This window comes from Gobio gobio (genome assembly GCF_949357685.1).
Source record: "Gobio gobio genome assembly, chromosome: 12".
Lineage (NCBI taxonomy): Eukaryota > Metazoa > Chordata > Actinopteri > Cypriniformes > Gobionidae > Gobio > Gobio gobio.
Window position 1 is genome coordinate 37,471,554 of NC_137105.1, and position 16,694 is coordinate 37,488,247.

Below are 16,694 nucleotides of genomic sequence, written 5' to 3' on the forward strand. Positions count from 1 at the left end.
ACTTTTCAATTTGAGTAACTATAGTAACAATAATTGTAATTGACACTGACATTGTTTATTGATAATTATCAAAACATTATTAACTATGTGATGTCTGAAAATTTCCAGGATCTGATAGCCGAAGCGAACCGGGCAGGTCCGACAGCCTCGATTGGTCGAGCCCTCCACTGCCAGGTCAAGTTCCGGTCGGGCCAACAGAGACTTCGAATGGCGGAACTGCTCAGGGTGCCATGGAGGCTTCTCCTGTGAACAAGATCTCAACAGGTGAGATTGAAATAAGGCTGGGCGGTGTAAAGTGTACATACAGAGATTTTGATATTTCATGCATAACTGCTTCAAGTTTTTATCATGTTAATGTCTGGTCACATTTACTGTTGCTTAGCAAAATTTAGCTGAAATTGTCTTTGAAATTTTTTAGAAATATTTAAAGTGGACATTCGTCTAACATTTTCAGAACATTCAGAGAACATTCAACCATAATGCAAAATTATAAACTAGAATGTTCCTTTGACCAAGAAAAAACAATTTTTAAACATTGAAAAAAAAACATACAAAAAAATTCAGAGTGCAGTCGAGTCCGCGTCATGTGTAACAACAAAACCGGCATAAAACTAAGATAAGAAATGAATTAACGTCTCCCCGCATGTCATTTTACTGCACCACACCGGCAGGCAGCAGTAGCATCATCTTATGTTTGCAGACAAAACACACATCACACACTGGATTGCAATGCGTGGCTAGGACAATGTCTTCAAAGTCAGCAATAATTTGTTTTGCTTATGAAAATCATAAAAAATGTATTTGCAAGAAATCCGGAAAAAAGAAGCACATTGCAGATTGCAAAATGTGCAAATCAACTCTTACTAATGTGTCTGGCACGACTTTCTACTGACATGTTCAAAGAAAACTATAACAACTATAACAAATAACTTATTAATAAATAATAAATATATATCAGATTTTTGTGTGCATACACTTAAAGCGGCAGACAGAAATGAGGCCGCCTCATCGTGCATCATCAGTAACAAATTATCTAATGGTTTACTCTTGGACTGTCAAATAAATTCACATACATCATGTCAAAATGCAAGTCTGACGGAGTATTCATGTAAACACAGTCGGTTATGTCTTAAGTAAATGTAAAACAGTCAATATAGCAGTCCAATAAACCTGATGCCATAATGTTAATCAAACAACAAAAGACAAAGAGAAAATCACTCACTCACTCACTCACTCACTCACTCACTCTTCTACTGACTAACTTTAATAAGAATCACTGTTCATGTAATACAGTGAAGTTTGTTTTATTTTACATTTAATTATTTTATTCAATTTCTATAGTTTTATTCTTACTTGAATGAGAAAACATATAATTATTGTGAAATAAGATTTTAGTATCGCCCACCCCTAAACATTAGCATTTGGTGATACCACAGGCATTAAATCATTGAAATACAATAAAACAGGTTCATTTGTGTTTTTCATGCAATTGGAATAATAATTGTGTTCAAATTCATGAATGTTCATGTTCATGTTCAAAAATGTGTTTGAATTCATTGTGTGATCACGTCACGTGCTCTGCTCATATGCATGTGCGTGCGTGAATTTTAGTTGCTATAGTGACACTAGTTATGAATTCTGACTGCATATTTACACACGCGAACTAGGGTTGTGCCAATGGACGATCTCATCACGATGGAGCTCCACCATCGTGATGCCACGCCCCCCATTGCGAGTCTTGTTGTGAGTGTGAAGCACACTAAATCCTTTTCTATAGTTAAAAACTTTGCAGGGATTGCCCTGAAAATTAAATTGAGAATATAACTAATGCATATATTCTATTTTAAATACTGTAGTCTATGCCAGATATAGCCTACATTTTTAAATAATAAACATGGCTCAAACATCCATTTCAAGCATGCGTGTTTCTTTCAGCGCTTCCGTCAGTGAAACAACACACCACAGCCTGTTAAATATTTAAACAATTATCAGTAAATAATGGTAACCTAAAGAATATAAGAAAATTAAATATTATAAAAAAAAATAAAAAATTCATTTCCCCTCAATGATGCGTCCCCTCCGCTCTGCGCGAGATCACGAGCTGGATAGACACCTTCTCAAATATCTTCGTCTTCATGTTTTCTCATGATCTTGCAAAGCCACACTTGTGGAAAAAGGTCTGAAGAGCGAATTTTATCTTCCACAGGGTAAAGACATTTAAGCTATGTTTGATTATTCACTGCCAGAGAAAACAAAAGTAAAATGGCCTGTGTGTGTGAAATGCGCTATTCAAATAAACTTGACGCGCCTTACCAAGTCTAATAACAAGCACAAAATGTGTTAAATAAAATTAAGTAAAAAGGTAGACTATTCGTCCTACAATGTTTTTCTACTTTCCCACAGTAAAGGACGTGAATGGGTATAATAGACTTAATTATAAACAAACGAAAGGAAGAAACGTTTATAATTCCCTGCGAAATGGGTGTGACGCGAGTGAAGATTTGAGAAAAGAAACAAGATGTCCATGTGGGATAAAATGGACTGACATTAGGCCTATTGTTAAAATTCACGGAAATCGCAAAACAGAATAAATAAGCTGACAAATCTTAAACTGGGCTCAGCCTACCTCTCTCATTCGGCATGAATCCATTCATGGCTGCAAATTTATTTCCTTTGTAAACAAAGCTTTGTGCTTCACTCTGTATTATTCACATAAAACAGCATTACCATACAAAACACTGACAAAATTATAGTTTTGAAGTAGAAAATGGTATTTATGTAAAGAGATATATTAAAATAAAAAGTGCACAACTCTTCTTAAGTGGAAGGAAGCTACTTTTTTCCCCTCACGTGCAACCTAGCGCGGATGAGTCATTATTTGGGTTAGAAAAATAACGAAATTATATAGTTTTTAAGTAGAAAATAGTATTTATGTAAAGAGATGGTAAAATACAGATATAGTAAATTATATATTTGTATTATTAAAAAAACGACGATATCATCGTCCATCACGATGTTTTACTGTAAACATCGTCAACTGCCAATTTAGGAGACATCGCCCAACCCTAACACGAACCGATCGCTATCTGTTGATTGACAGACCAGGCGAATTCACGCACTTTTGCAGAATATATTTTCTGAGCGAATCTTGTGATCTTGAAGCTGATTTCTGAGAGGAGACTTTTATTCTAGAAGGACTCTTATTTTTTTGTTCTTTTCTTATTTTAGAAGAAGTGTGAAGTTTTATAAAAAATTTTGTTTTATTTTATTTTCAGACGAGTATTTCTAAGGAGAGTTATAGGCTATTTTACTGTATTTATTTTGCATTGTTTTTTTATTGCAGTTTGGTCTGGGAGGACGTCGATGGCTCACATGATGGGTGAAAGAGGAGGTGAGCGCTTTCGCTTTTCAGTTGTTTATGGTATGTTATGGTATAATGTTGTACAATGATTGACTACATTAATGTGAAGAAAAGTGTGCGAGGAATTCCATTTGATCCCCCAATTTTCCCAGCTAAGTGATCACATGTATTTGATTCCTTGCATATGAAATAAAACTTTTCAATTTCAGTAACTATAGTAACAATATTTGTAGTTGATCACTGACATTGTTTATTGATTATTATCAAAACATTACTAACTGTGTGTGTCTGAAATATTCCAGCCTCAGGCCGCTCCAGATCCAGAAGAGCTGCTTTCTCTCAGACAGCTGGTCAGGAGATTTGGAGAGCCTGTTCTGATGAGCTTGTTCAGGATCCGCTGCCAGACCTGACCCAGACCCAGAGCCTAGAGCTTCCTAGACATTCAGCTTCACTGTGTCTGTCTGAGTTCTCTGCTTCTGTGTCCACGGGTCAGGCTGACGGGAAGAGGACGCAGCAGAGCGACAGCCAACAGAGCTCAGATGATGGACACCCATCCACTTCATCTTCATCTAAACGCTCTTGCATGGGTCAGAATAGGCTTTTAATAAAGAATTTATGGCTCAGTTTCTATTTCTATTTTCAATGTCTGATTTGACGTCTGAATTTTTCCAGACTCAGGCCACTCCAGATCCAGGAGAACTGCTTCCACAGATTCTTCACTGGGCATCATGTCATCATTATCCTTGTCACTTAGCAGCAGAGGCTCGTACAGCGTCCTTTGGAGGTGGAGTGGCGATGGATCTGATAGCCGAAGCGAACCGGGCAGGTCCGACAGCCTCAAAGGGTCGTGCCCTCCGCTGCCAGGTCAAATTCCTGTCGAGCCAACAGAGACCTCAAATGGCCGAACTGCTCAGGGTGCCATGGAGGCTTCTCCTGTGAATAAGATCTCAACAGGTTAGATTGAAATAAGGCTGGGCAGTGTAAAGTATACATACAGAGATTTTGATATTTCATGTATAACTGCTTCAAGTTTTTATCATGTTAATGTCCGGTCACATTTACTGTTGCTCAGCAAAATTTCGCTGAAATTTTTTTTTTTTTTCTTTTTTTTTTTTTATATTTAAAGTGGACATTCGTCTAACATTTTCAGAACATTCAGAGAAAATTCAAAAGTAACACTCCCATAATGCAACATTATAAAATAGAATGTTCCTTTGACCAAGAACATTTTTTTATTAAATATTGAAAAGAAAAAATGACTTTTTGAACATTCACAGAACATTTAGAAATAACGGTTTCTTAATTTAATGGTAACGTTAGCAAAAGTTCTCAATAAGCCATGAACTCAGTGGTACTTGTGCTGTCTGACACACACCCGAAACTTGCGCACAGAAAGCCGTTTCTCAGACAGCATACAATCCCGAATATAATGTTTTTATTGCTTCTACATTGTCAAATACAATTGTGCCAAGTATTAGTAGTAGTCGGTTATGACATAAATAATACATTGCTATGCATTTAATAAAAATCTATATTTAAAGATATTATATTTAATATAATATAAATATATTTTAAGATATGGCCCATATTATCTTTGCCATTACCAGAACTGAGCCACACGTGTCAGAGTTGGCCAAATGAAGCCAAAAAGATCAGATAAAACAAAAAAAATATTGTGACTATTAACATTGTGAAATAAGATTTTGGGACATTTATTCAGGCATTAAGCAGAAGTCACGGGGATAGCATGGAAATATTTCCATTACTTTAGATTTGTAACACTACAGATGAGAATTTAATAGTAAAATGTAAGTTATGTCATTATATCATTGCTTAATTTGATGTCATTGTAATAGTTTTTTCTTCATTCCTGAAAAACCTACAGAATGTAGGAAAGGAATTCGTTCTTTCCTCCAGAGGCTATGGAAGGCTGTGAAGAGTCCTTTCTGCTGTTGTCTCAGTAGTGCTGTGGATGCAGAGTCTTTTAAATCTTTCTATAATGTGGGCGAGATGATTGGATCCGGAGGATTTGGCAGGGTGTACAAGGGAACACGCAAATTTGATGGCAAAAAGGTAAATCTTACTGAATTGTACAAACATTTTGCTCTTGCATGCATTAAAACATTTACAGATTTACAGATTATCCTTTTTGTTGCAGGTTGCCATCAAGCAGATAAGCAAGACTGACAACAATCGTTATCTTTATATTGTAAGTTGGCCAAAACCTGAATATGTATTTAGTTGTTTAATTATAGATTACTGTAGTTAAAACACCCGTAGGAAGCATTAGGAGTAAATGTGATTGACAAATAAGCCTAGAGGCACCAAATAACTTTGAGCTGAAAAGGCTATTTGAACGTATCTAAAAAGATATATTTAAAAATGATATGTTTTATTCAGATTTTTACCCAGCTAACCTTCTGACTACTATTTTCTCTAGCCTGGGCATCCCAAACCTCTCGTTACAGAAGTGGCGCTGCTGCTAATGATGAGGCGAGAACCCATAAGCCCGCTCATCATACAACTATACGAGTGGTTCGAAAATCCTCGAACATTCACTCTTGTCATGGAGTTCCCAGAGCCTTGCGTGAGCTTGCTGGACTATATCAATCGTAAACCCGTAGTGTATGAACCAACAGGACGGTTCATCATGCGACAGGCTCTTCTGGCAGTGCAAGTCTGCATCGAGCATGGTGTTTTTCATAATGACATTCATGCGCAGAATTTCCTGATAAACGAAAACACGTTGGAGCTCAAGCTGATAGACTTTGGCTGCGGTCAGCTGTTTAGTAGGGATGGCTACGAGAGCTACACATACGTTGGTGAGCATTTTGAGAGTGTGGGAACCTAAATGTAGTGACTTATTAATGATCTGATGCTTTTAAAAAAAAGCTCAACCATGTGCAAATGTCTTGCTTACAGGAGTACCGTATTACTGCCCACCTGAAGTCTTCACAGAACCTCGATTCCACGCCATCCCAGCAAATGTCTGGTCTCTGGGAGTGCTGTTGTACACTATGGTGCACTATGGATCTCCTCCCTTTCTCAATCGGACAGAGATCAGACGAGCCAACGTTACATTTCACAACTACAGCTTATCCAAAAGTGAGTGAATAATATTGAGAAAGCTTATAAACACACACACACATAAAGCAAAGGCTCTGAACAGAAACAGTTAAAGATGAAGTATGTTTATATGAAGCTCAACGAATAGCGAGAGTTTGGGGCGTAGCTACTCTAGCAGGCGGAGCCATGGGAAAAGAAATTCAGCTTTAGTTACGTGAATGCCAAAATTTGCTGCATTTATACTGTAAACCGGTCATGAACATGTCAAAGCGAACAGAGCATTGTGATACAAAGCATGCTTCGATACCATACAGCCTCATCCTGCACCCGTTCAGAAAGATACATTTTCATAAAGACAAATGCAACACAGCTAAAAGTATTCCTAATATGTTGAACCTGAAACATGCCCTTCACAAGAGCTGTGTTTGTGATTTTTGAGTTGGGGAAGACGCGATGCACAATATTATTATTTTGTAATTCCGCCCTGTGCCACTAATGTCGCAGAAACTACATACTTCACTTTCAAAGTAAAGATAAGGAACATTTTACAGTGTAATAATCATGTTTTAGATGCTGTTTTCATAGATGCATGACTAACTCCTTATTACAATTTGTACAGAATGCAGGGATCTGATTAGCCAGTGCCTAGCCCGGGATCCAACTAAACGGCTGACGTTAGAGCAGATGTCAAAACATAGATGGATGAGATGACCTACTGTAGATTGGAGAAGTTCAGGAGATTCACTCGATCAGTGATTTCAGGTGTGAGGAAGTGTAACAGACAGAGTAGGATTATTATAATTTGTCTTATTTCAAATGAGATTTTAAAATTTGTGTTCATTGTAATGTTCTTCTTATAGTCAAGTCAACGTATTTTATATAGTGCTTTATACAATACAGATTGTTTCAAAATAAAAATCATTCTTATTTTTGACTTATTCAAATAATCTTTGTATTGAATAGGAAATAACATACTTGCTGTCCTTGGTGGAGGGCTTGATCTCGAGACTTGAGCCGAAGCCTGATGTCCAACCCCAACCTGACAGGGAACTCAGAGCCTGTCCACGTCTGAGCAAGAACATGAGAGACGGCAAGACTGGGAAGAAGTCATCAAGTCATCACAGCCGTATTTGCTTTGTTGTAAAAGTCATTTTTGCTTTGTTTTTAAACGTCAAGACAAGACAAGTCATCTGTATTTAGGCGGAGCTAAAGAATGACGAGTGCACGCAGCTATTGTGTTGAGCTATGCATGTTTACATAGAAAAACAATGGAATCGATAGCTAACAACACAAAGACATTTGAAGCATTTTTACGCACCGCCTGCTACCAAAACACGACCGTGAACCTTAATCGCTGAGACAGCTCCATCCTTCAGCATTAGACGAGCTACAAATCCGGAGTTGAACTCTACCTTGTTTATAAACCATCGTCGCGAAATTCAGGGAACAAACAAACACTTGCACAACTCCGTTGCTACTTCGGAAAAACAAACTCCATCCACTGTCCCATTAATGCTGGGTTCTTTGGGAAGCTGTGCAGGGTTGTCTTGCCATAACAACCAAAAACACACTTGGTGACATTGTTGATTCCGTAAAGTCCTGTGACTGCAGCGCAGCCGGCTTGCTCTCTCGCTCTAGTCGCACGCATGCCCTTCCAGGAGAAGAGCCCGTACGGCTCGTACAAGGACATTCCGCCCCATCTGACGTCACATATACCCATACTCGAAAAAAACTTTCTGAAACTTATGAGAAACCGGAAGGAGTATTTTTGGCACAGAAATACTCCATCAAACGTCCAACTTTTTTGGAAACTTTGTCCATGTTTAGGATGGGAATCCAGGTCTTTAACAGGGTAAAAAGCTCAGTGTGCATGAAACAGCATTTCACCCTACCTTTAAAAGAAATGTATGAATTAATGTAATTTAAACAGCGGGGCATCACTGACGTCCATCAGAAAAGTGAAGTCAAAGTTTTGAAGTTTTATTTTATTCATACAGCCTAAAGTTAATTGTATTTTGATGTATGATTTTGTTTTATTTACCATACAATATTCCTAATGCTTCTACCTCCATAATATTTCAGTCCGAATCGGCACATGACAGCGCAGATAAGTTAAACTAATAAGTTAAATAATCTGTTTTTGAGAAGGATAGTGCTGATGATTGTAAAATTCATGAAGAACGTGATCCTCCCCTCCTTCATTAGTAAAATCATAAATGGGCTTTATATCTTCACCACTCTACTAACTCTACTAATTACACTTTTACTATAGTAGGTAAAATTTCTCAATATGCGTTCTGTCTGTACTGGACTTGTGAAACGTCATCAGTCGCTGCCCAAGTACTGTTCCATTTCAAAGTTTACATCTAGCCAAGTACAATTAAAATCCCCGGATGTGTCCTTGATCCGGCCCTTTTATCGAGGATGCATCGAGAGGTGACTTGAGCGGACTTGTGACAGACAGGTATCCCAGAATGCATCTCACGCCAACCAACAAGCATATAGCGGATGAGAAATCCAGCGTAATTTAACAATACTACTGTTAATGTGTTACGAAATGTAGTTTTAAGACTTTTTCAGGCGATAATGTACTTGTTTGTAGTTTCTGTAGTTTATTTATAAAGAGATGGCCTATTTGAATTTTTTCTGGTGTTTTCTGAGTTTTGAGATCCAGTCGATCAGCGGGCGTTCAGTGCTCGTTAATCCGCCGAGAGCAGCCTTTCCTCGGCTAGTCCTTCTGATGTCTCTGTAGTAGTTAAACATGAGATATTATTCGTCTAACGAATTCGTAGATCTTTGGTCTCGTGAATCTATCATTTGTTCCCTGGCAAATCGTTTTGGCTGAGGGCAAAGTGAAGTTTCATAACTTTGTATTTTATTTTTTTAAATAAAATTACTAATTACTTTTTGTATTTAACTTTACCGTTGTAGCCTTAGTGCTGACTTTGTATGTTTGACTGAATTTTTTTATTTTATTTCTTGTATCTCTTATACCTTTACCTTTTATGTTATATTTTATTCCTTTCATATTTCCTTTTACTGAAACACTAAAGAATTGTGTGAATATGGCCTGTACTATTGTCTGTACCTCTCACTGAGAGAAAGCACATGTAATCAGTATGTTACTAGTACTAGAACTAAACCAACTCCAACCTTGGAGAGACTGTGTATCTGTGTGTGTGTGCTGTAGGAAGGTCACCACCTGCCTAAATCCGGGGTGAAAGTGTCAACAAGTGATATATGTACACATGAATCTGATTAACTGACAATGTGTGGAAATTTACCATGACTGTTAATTTTCTCTGAGCCAATCAGAATCATCCACCTTGCAGTAATGACGTGGCTAGACCTTGAAAACAGTATAACTGTTGAGAAATTGTATGTACCATAGGCGGGTAGAGGGAGCGCGGCCTACGAACTCCTTGTGAGACTTGAAGCTGGCTTCTGCTGATGAAACTGCAAACTATTCTTCAGTAAATTTTTATTTAATGAAATTGCACTCCTGACTCTTGGTCTTCATTTTTCACTACTGGTCCTGGGTCCTAAACTGTTAACCCAACATAAGTTTGCTCTTTCCAAATATTCTATTCAATACACAACAAGCCAAACTGTTCTAAAATTCATCCACTATCCTGAAAGCATTTTGAAATTTGGGGTTCTTCCGGAGCTTTTTGAGTGGTGCCACTTTGCCCTTGCCTTTGAAGGTGCTGGTACAGTCCTCACCACTAAATACATAGTACCCAAGCAGGGTGCTGCAGTACGGCTGCCTAAAAGAAGTGGCCAGCTCTGTGCCATTGACCAGCTGACGGTGCCTACCCTAGATGACGAGGTTGATGGCGTCAGTGTGCTGCAGGAGGATGAAGAAGATGTCGGTGTCCAGGGTCCTCACTACTGCCGACTTGAATTCTAGCTTGACGGCATAATGCAGGTAGAGCACAACCCGGCTGTCTGTCTCCTCCTGGTCTGACTGGAGGGGATGGATCTCAATAAACTCAAACTGAAATGCCAGAAAACACCCCAATGCATTCTTGGCAAACAATCTGCTAACACAAAGTTTCCTAGGTATGGCTCAATCAACTTCTCCATCCGACGACATTAGCTGATGAACTGTTCTTTTGAGTTTATTTGTTCATCTCTCAATCATCATTGTGTTGCATTGCATTATATGTTTTGCCCCCTTCAATAAAAAACTACAGAGCTTTGATCATAAAAGCATTTAAATATAATCTTACTAAGACATTATTGGGAAACATAGAGTGACAACTGATATTTATATATTTTATTTATATATGCTTTTTATGTAAGCCTATTATAAAGATCTCACTGGCTGACATTACAAGCTATCAGAATTTCATCTTATGTTTTGACAATATAAGGAATCACTAAATCAAATCAATGAAAAAGGTTCAAACTAGCCAAAATATCTTTATATTAATAATCTCATCGTGGATCGGCAGACAAAAAAAAAATTTATAAAACGAGTTTAATGACACTCTTTAGGAAATGCACAAATACAAATTTGCATTAAAATAATTGCAATGTGACCTATTTATATCTACAGCAAAATCAAATATACAATATATCATCCTTATCGCAAGAGCTGTTCAGTCCAAACTGCACTCTAAAAAATGAATCATGGATTTTGTAATTTTCACAAAATAAATTGTGTATATTTCCTTAATAAAATTGTGGTTCAGTGTTGTACAGAAAATATTAAGAACATTTCACATATAAAACCAAGCGATACATTTCCCTAATTTTTTAAAGGAAATTTAAACTATTTTGAGGCTTAAATTGAGGAACCGATTAAAGGGGCTATATGCAACTTTTTCCCCAAAATAAACGTAACAATAGCTTTTTTATTTTACCATTTATGACTCAAACATCTCCTGATGAGCATACTGACACCTTGTCCGCTCACAGTGGGTGCACCTATAAGCCTGTATCCTATTTTTCCTATTTTCTGGCGGGTAGGTTTTTCCCGCGGTGTCTGCGGATGTGACGTCACCACCGCTGCGAGAGCGAGCAGAAAATAAGAGCAGTTCTATTTTTTGGCCACAGGTGTCAGTCGCGAGTTTAAATTTCAGAAAAACGCATATAGCCCCTTTAAGCTGATAAAATTAAGGGAAAAAAGGCTACCTATTTATTTTAAGAGAATTAGCTCAATTGTGCAGTTTATTTAGAGACACCATTGTTAGTTTCCAGCATGAAATATATAGTACTGTTGGGGTAACAGTTTAGGACCCAGGACCAGTAGTGAAAAATGAAGACCAAGAGTCAGGAGTTAGATTAATTAAAGAAATATTTACTGAAGAATAGTTCAGCAGAAGCCAGCTTCAAGAGGAGTTTGTAGGCCGCGCTCCCTCTAACAGTCTCCCCGCCTCCGTCTAACAAACATACAATTTCTGAACAGTTATACTGTTTTCAAGGTCTAGCCACGTCATTACTGCCATGTGGAATGATTCTGATTGGCAGAGAAAATGCCCAGTCACGGTAAATTTCCACACAAGGATAGATAGCAGAGTATATCACTAAAATGGGTAGACTAGTTGTCGCCCCATGACTAGATTTTTAGATCTCAATGACCCAGGAGGTCATAGAAAGACGTCTTCAGGTCTGGTGTCGTGTGCAGAAAACGTCCATCTTCAAGATTGGGCCTGCACCGATCATGCAACACACACACAAAAGCTCCAGAGAATAACAGTTCCCTCAAGGTTAAGAACATCTTAACTATCAACAAGGCACTTCTCCAAGACATGCTGATACATCTAGTACAGAAGTGAATTTATTCTATTTAGTAAGAAAAGCATATAAAAGAGGTACATTTCTCTGAGTCCCCAAAAGTCCCGTAGACCTGTATCCAAAATCACTCATTAAATATAGAGAGGTTATAGGTGAACTGATTTATTAAATATAGAAAATGGTTATAACTTGATTATCATTGATTCTTATTTTAATATTGATCATGTGTATGAACGAAGAGGCACAGGTATCTGACCTGCCCCTTCAGTCCCCCCTTTTAGACCAATGGGCGGTCCCATACCGCACATCTGGTCTACCAGTGAGGTCACTACGGAAGGTCACTACTTTTCATCAAAATGACTTAATTATCAATTCATATTCAATCAGCTTGTTTACTCATCTTTATCATGTTGACATTATGCTTAATCACACTTAATACCCAATTATTAATCAAATTCACCATATTAATAGTAAAACATTCAAAATCATTCATCAGGGTTTTCTTAAAAGTACCCTTTTTTAAATGTTCTTTTATTCTCAATGTCTTGTCCATTAAAACTCTTCAGGTGTAAGCTCCAAATGACCAAAATATTAAACCTCTTAATTCATGTCATTTGGCAGTGATACTTCATCAAATCCTCACTAGCCTTATCTTGCCGCTTACACCCAAAAGTGTCATAACTTTACCAAGAACAAATTTTCATAATCCCCCATATTACTTTAAATTTGGACTATAAGTCATCATCAATTTCTTTGAAGCCGTTTAAAATGATTTGTTCATTCATATCTATATTAACTCCATTTAACTTTACTGGTGTTCCTAAATTCTATTTCACAACATTAATCTTTGGGCTATTTCTCATTATTCCTCTATTAATCTGCAGATGCCACCCAATATGATCATTATTGTTTCTTATCTCTCCTGCTCTGCAGAAACCAAAATATTATATTCCTCTTATCTCAAGAAAGGTTTTCCCCAATCACATGATGAGAACGGCTTCACTCCAGTATGAAACATTATGAATGAAACTGACTTGACACTTGCTTTAACATTGTAATGAAGAAAATAAGGTTAAATAATGCAGTTGTCAGTACACGTCAGGCTTTTCTTGCGATATTATTGCCGCCCGTCATGTGTACAGATAATTTTCATACATGAGACGCGCTTTCAACCCCTGACACGCAAGTGTTTGCCGCGGTAACGGACAACAATACCGTAATGTGCTGGCGTATATAGTCTAACTTATCTGAGAAAATCCGTTTATAATAGGCTTTTAGGTCTGAACTTATTGGTCCTGCGCTGCTCATTGATTCAGTTAATTTGAATGTAAATACATCAGATATCTGATCTATTTTTAGTGGCATTCAGTGTAAGGATTTGACTGTTCATAGATTAGGTCAGTTCTCTTGCGCTGTTGCTTCACTAGCATCGTCTACATCGGGAGTTAACACACTTTGAGCCAGCGGCTCGCATTGATAAAGCTCTGGGTCTGTGTCTACAGACAATCCACCCTCCTCCACTTCAGGTGAAGGTAGGAGAAATGACCGCTCTGTTGCAAAGCTGGCGTCACTCCAGTCATTCTCCATCTTTGCGACTTGCGAGTCAGACAGCTGTCAATCAATCCGTCACTAAGGGTCTCAGGTGCACGCCCACCGCTCAACCCCGCCCTCGGTTCGTCCCCTCTGTCTCCGCTGGGCTCTGCCCACTTTTCCAGCATTTTTCAAATATTGCCAGTGGGTGGAGTTAAGCTCTGAGCTGGGGTTTAGTTACCCTTTAATAAGCTGGAAAAAGGAGCTCAGTTTTGCACTTGTATGTCAGAGGCGGCTTTATTACGGTATGTGTGCGTTTCAGATGCGAGCGCGAAATCTGCGGGAATTAGTAGAATTAACGTTATGTGCAACCCCGCGGAAAATTCAGACCGGTCACACCAATACTTGCAAAAGTCCAGCAGAACAACCGTTCGCAATGTTCAGAGGATTAACTGGACTGAATGAGAGGAGGCGGGTGCGTGTCAACTCGCTGTCGGTCGGAGAGGAGAGCGCAGCTGGAATCGATACTGTAGAAAATGAGTATTGTATCGGTTCAGATATTTCAGTATCGATACATAGCGAAATATCGATAGTTTTGACAACACTAGTAGGCATACACACAGGTTCGAAGACTCGTTCTCTCGCCCCTACAGTGCAATTCGGCTAGGTATACATCCGCGCTAAAATAGCTTGCGTAGTATAGACCCAGCTCCCAACCCAACTTTGAGAATAGATTAACGGCGATAATCGTGATTACTCAATTTGACAGCACTATTAGTAATTCATATTTATTCATGTTTTACACTAACCTGGCTCCGCCCTCCAACGTACTTCCGCTCAATTTGAATTTTCCTTCAGAACTCCGTCTGGGATTGCGGTATATTCTCTGGTTTTCTCCGGTCAAATTTTAACCGGTCCAATCAGCGAACAGAGGGAGTGGCTGAGAACGATGACGTTGATGTTGTGCGCTAGTTTGAGATGACATGCGTCAAGACCAAACGTCAGCGATTGGTTATGGCAGATCCAGAGGGGCTCTGGGCAGATCCAATAGTTTTAAACTTCAACAGAGTACCCGCCTTCAAGGAAGTTAACTAGTCAATGGAGAGTGGCCAGACTCTCTGTACAAATAAAATGTACGAAAGTCTGGTAGGACCAGGCTAGTTTTCCACTACATTCCTTAAACTTTTCCACTGACCCCCTAGCAGGGCTCCAGACTGAAAATATTAGGGGTACAACCAGAAAATTTAGGGGCGCACACCATAAATCAATATGCTAACCAAATCTACTAATTTCTAGGGCTGGCTATTGACACAAATTTCACAATTCGATTCGATTTCGATTCACAAGCTTTCGATTCGATTTTCGATTCAATTCAATATCGATTATTTTGGATATGTATCAGGTATAATACAAGGAAAACTAATTTCTGAACTAATGTTGTAAACTATGGGAGTCAGTTGATACTATATTAGCCTACTTATATTGAAGGTAAAAATTAACTGATTTATATACAAACACTTAAATGACACTAAATTATGTTTTTTTTATATATAATAATAGTTATAATATTAACTTTTACAATAACATAATCATAATTCTACTCCAATTCGTTTTTTTGAAATATAAACATTTAAAGGGTGGCTGTCATAACTTGCCAGATTTATTAAATATTGAAGAACATTGACAATGAATATCTTATGTAATGTGGTGCATATAATTAGCAAAATGCTCCCCTCTAGAGTCCATTTTTGTAGCTGACTAACGAGTTTATGGGCACTGGATATGTTTTTTCTGAGGTAGCTATGACGTTACGTGACATTGTTTACTTGTAAGCCGCTTTACTTGCATCTTTCTGCGGTTGAAACACTGAGCGATTCTATGTGACATACAGAGGTGGACAAACTACACAACTCCATTACTCGAGTGAAAGTAGAAGTACTACTGGTCAAATATTATACTCTGTTACAAGTGAAAGTTGTTAAAAACTATTTTTACTCAAGTAAAAGTACAGAAGTACTTGTTTGTAAAAGTACTTAAGTATCAAAAGTAAATTTCCTTTTTTATGTCAATGCATTATTTTATTATTGTTGCATTGTTGTATGAATGCACGCTATAGCCCTCATGGTGGTTTAAGCCAGTCAGTGATGCTCCATCTGACAAGCTAGCATACGACTATCTTGAACTAATTTAAATACTTGTAAAAAAGTTACAAAGCTGCTGTCACTTTAAGGCAGAATGCACAAATCCTAAACACTGATACACATCCGATATTCCCCCAACTGTTTACGTTCACTTATGACATAATCAACTTTGTTTAAGTGAATACTTTCCAAAAGGAAAATTTTGACATGTTGTGTGTATTGGTCTGTTTAAGTGTGAAAAAAACACAAAAGAAAGCTCTATTCAGTACTCGAGCTCTGGCATCTCAGAGGCACCAAAAACAGACTGAACTGAGCTCTTTCATCATCCATATATGCTTCTCTTTCTCCCAGACATTTACATTTTTGAACATTTTACGAGACATTCATCAAGTTTATTCCAACGAAACTAATCTTTAATCTTTTCAGAAAACTGAAACTTACTTTCTAATATGGCCATGGGTGCACACACTGCACAGAGGAACCGCCTTCCTCCATTTAGCTATAAACTGATCAGTGTTCAAAAAATGTTGGGAAATTATGACCCTACAAAAGTGTTTACGTAGAGGCTGTCTGCAAAAAAAAAACAAAAACACTTTTAAAGAAGAAAAAATATCATGCACTGACTTGCAAAGCTGCTACAGAACGAGGACCTTGATAGAAAACCCTGTTCCGTGGATTCCCCTTTTGCCTGTCTGTCCTACCTTGTTTGCCTGTTTGGACTGCTTGCCTGTGTATGACCTTTTGCCTGTTTTGATTACGATTGTGGATTACCTTTCATTAAAGCTGCATTTGGATTCTCAACCCTTCTGTCTCAGAGCAGTTAAGTTGATCGACTTTTATGTAGGCCAGGTTTC

The 16,694-nt window shown here is 38.0% G+C and overlaps 1 long non-coding RNA gene across 1 annotated transcript in view; it reads right to left on the minus strand.

Moving 5' to 3' along the window:
- The window catches only part of LOC307135048, a 910,342-nt gene extending 894,138 nt beyond the window's left edge, over positions 1 to 16,204 (minus strand). Inside the window, exon 1 of the long non-coding RNA XR_013817627.1 lies at positions 15,895 to 16,204. This is a non-coding gene — a long non-coding RNA (uncharacterized lncRNA). The remainder of the gene's footprint in view (positions 1 to 15,894) is intronic.
- Positions 16,205 to 16,694: the final 490 nt, after the last annotated feature.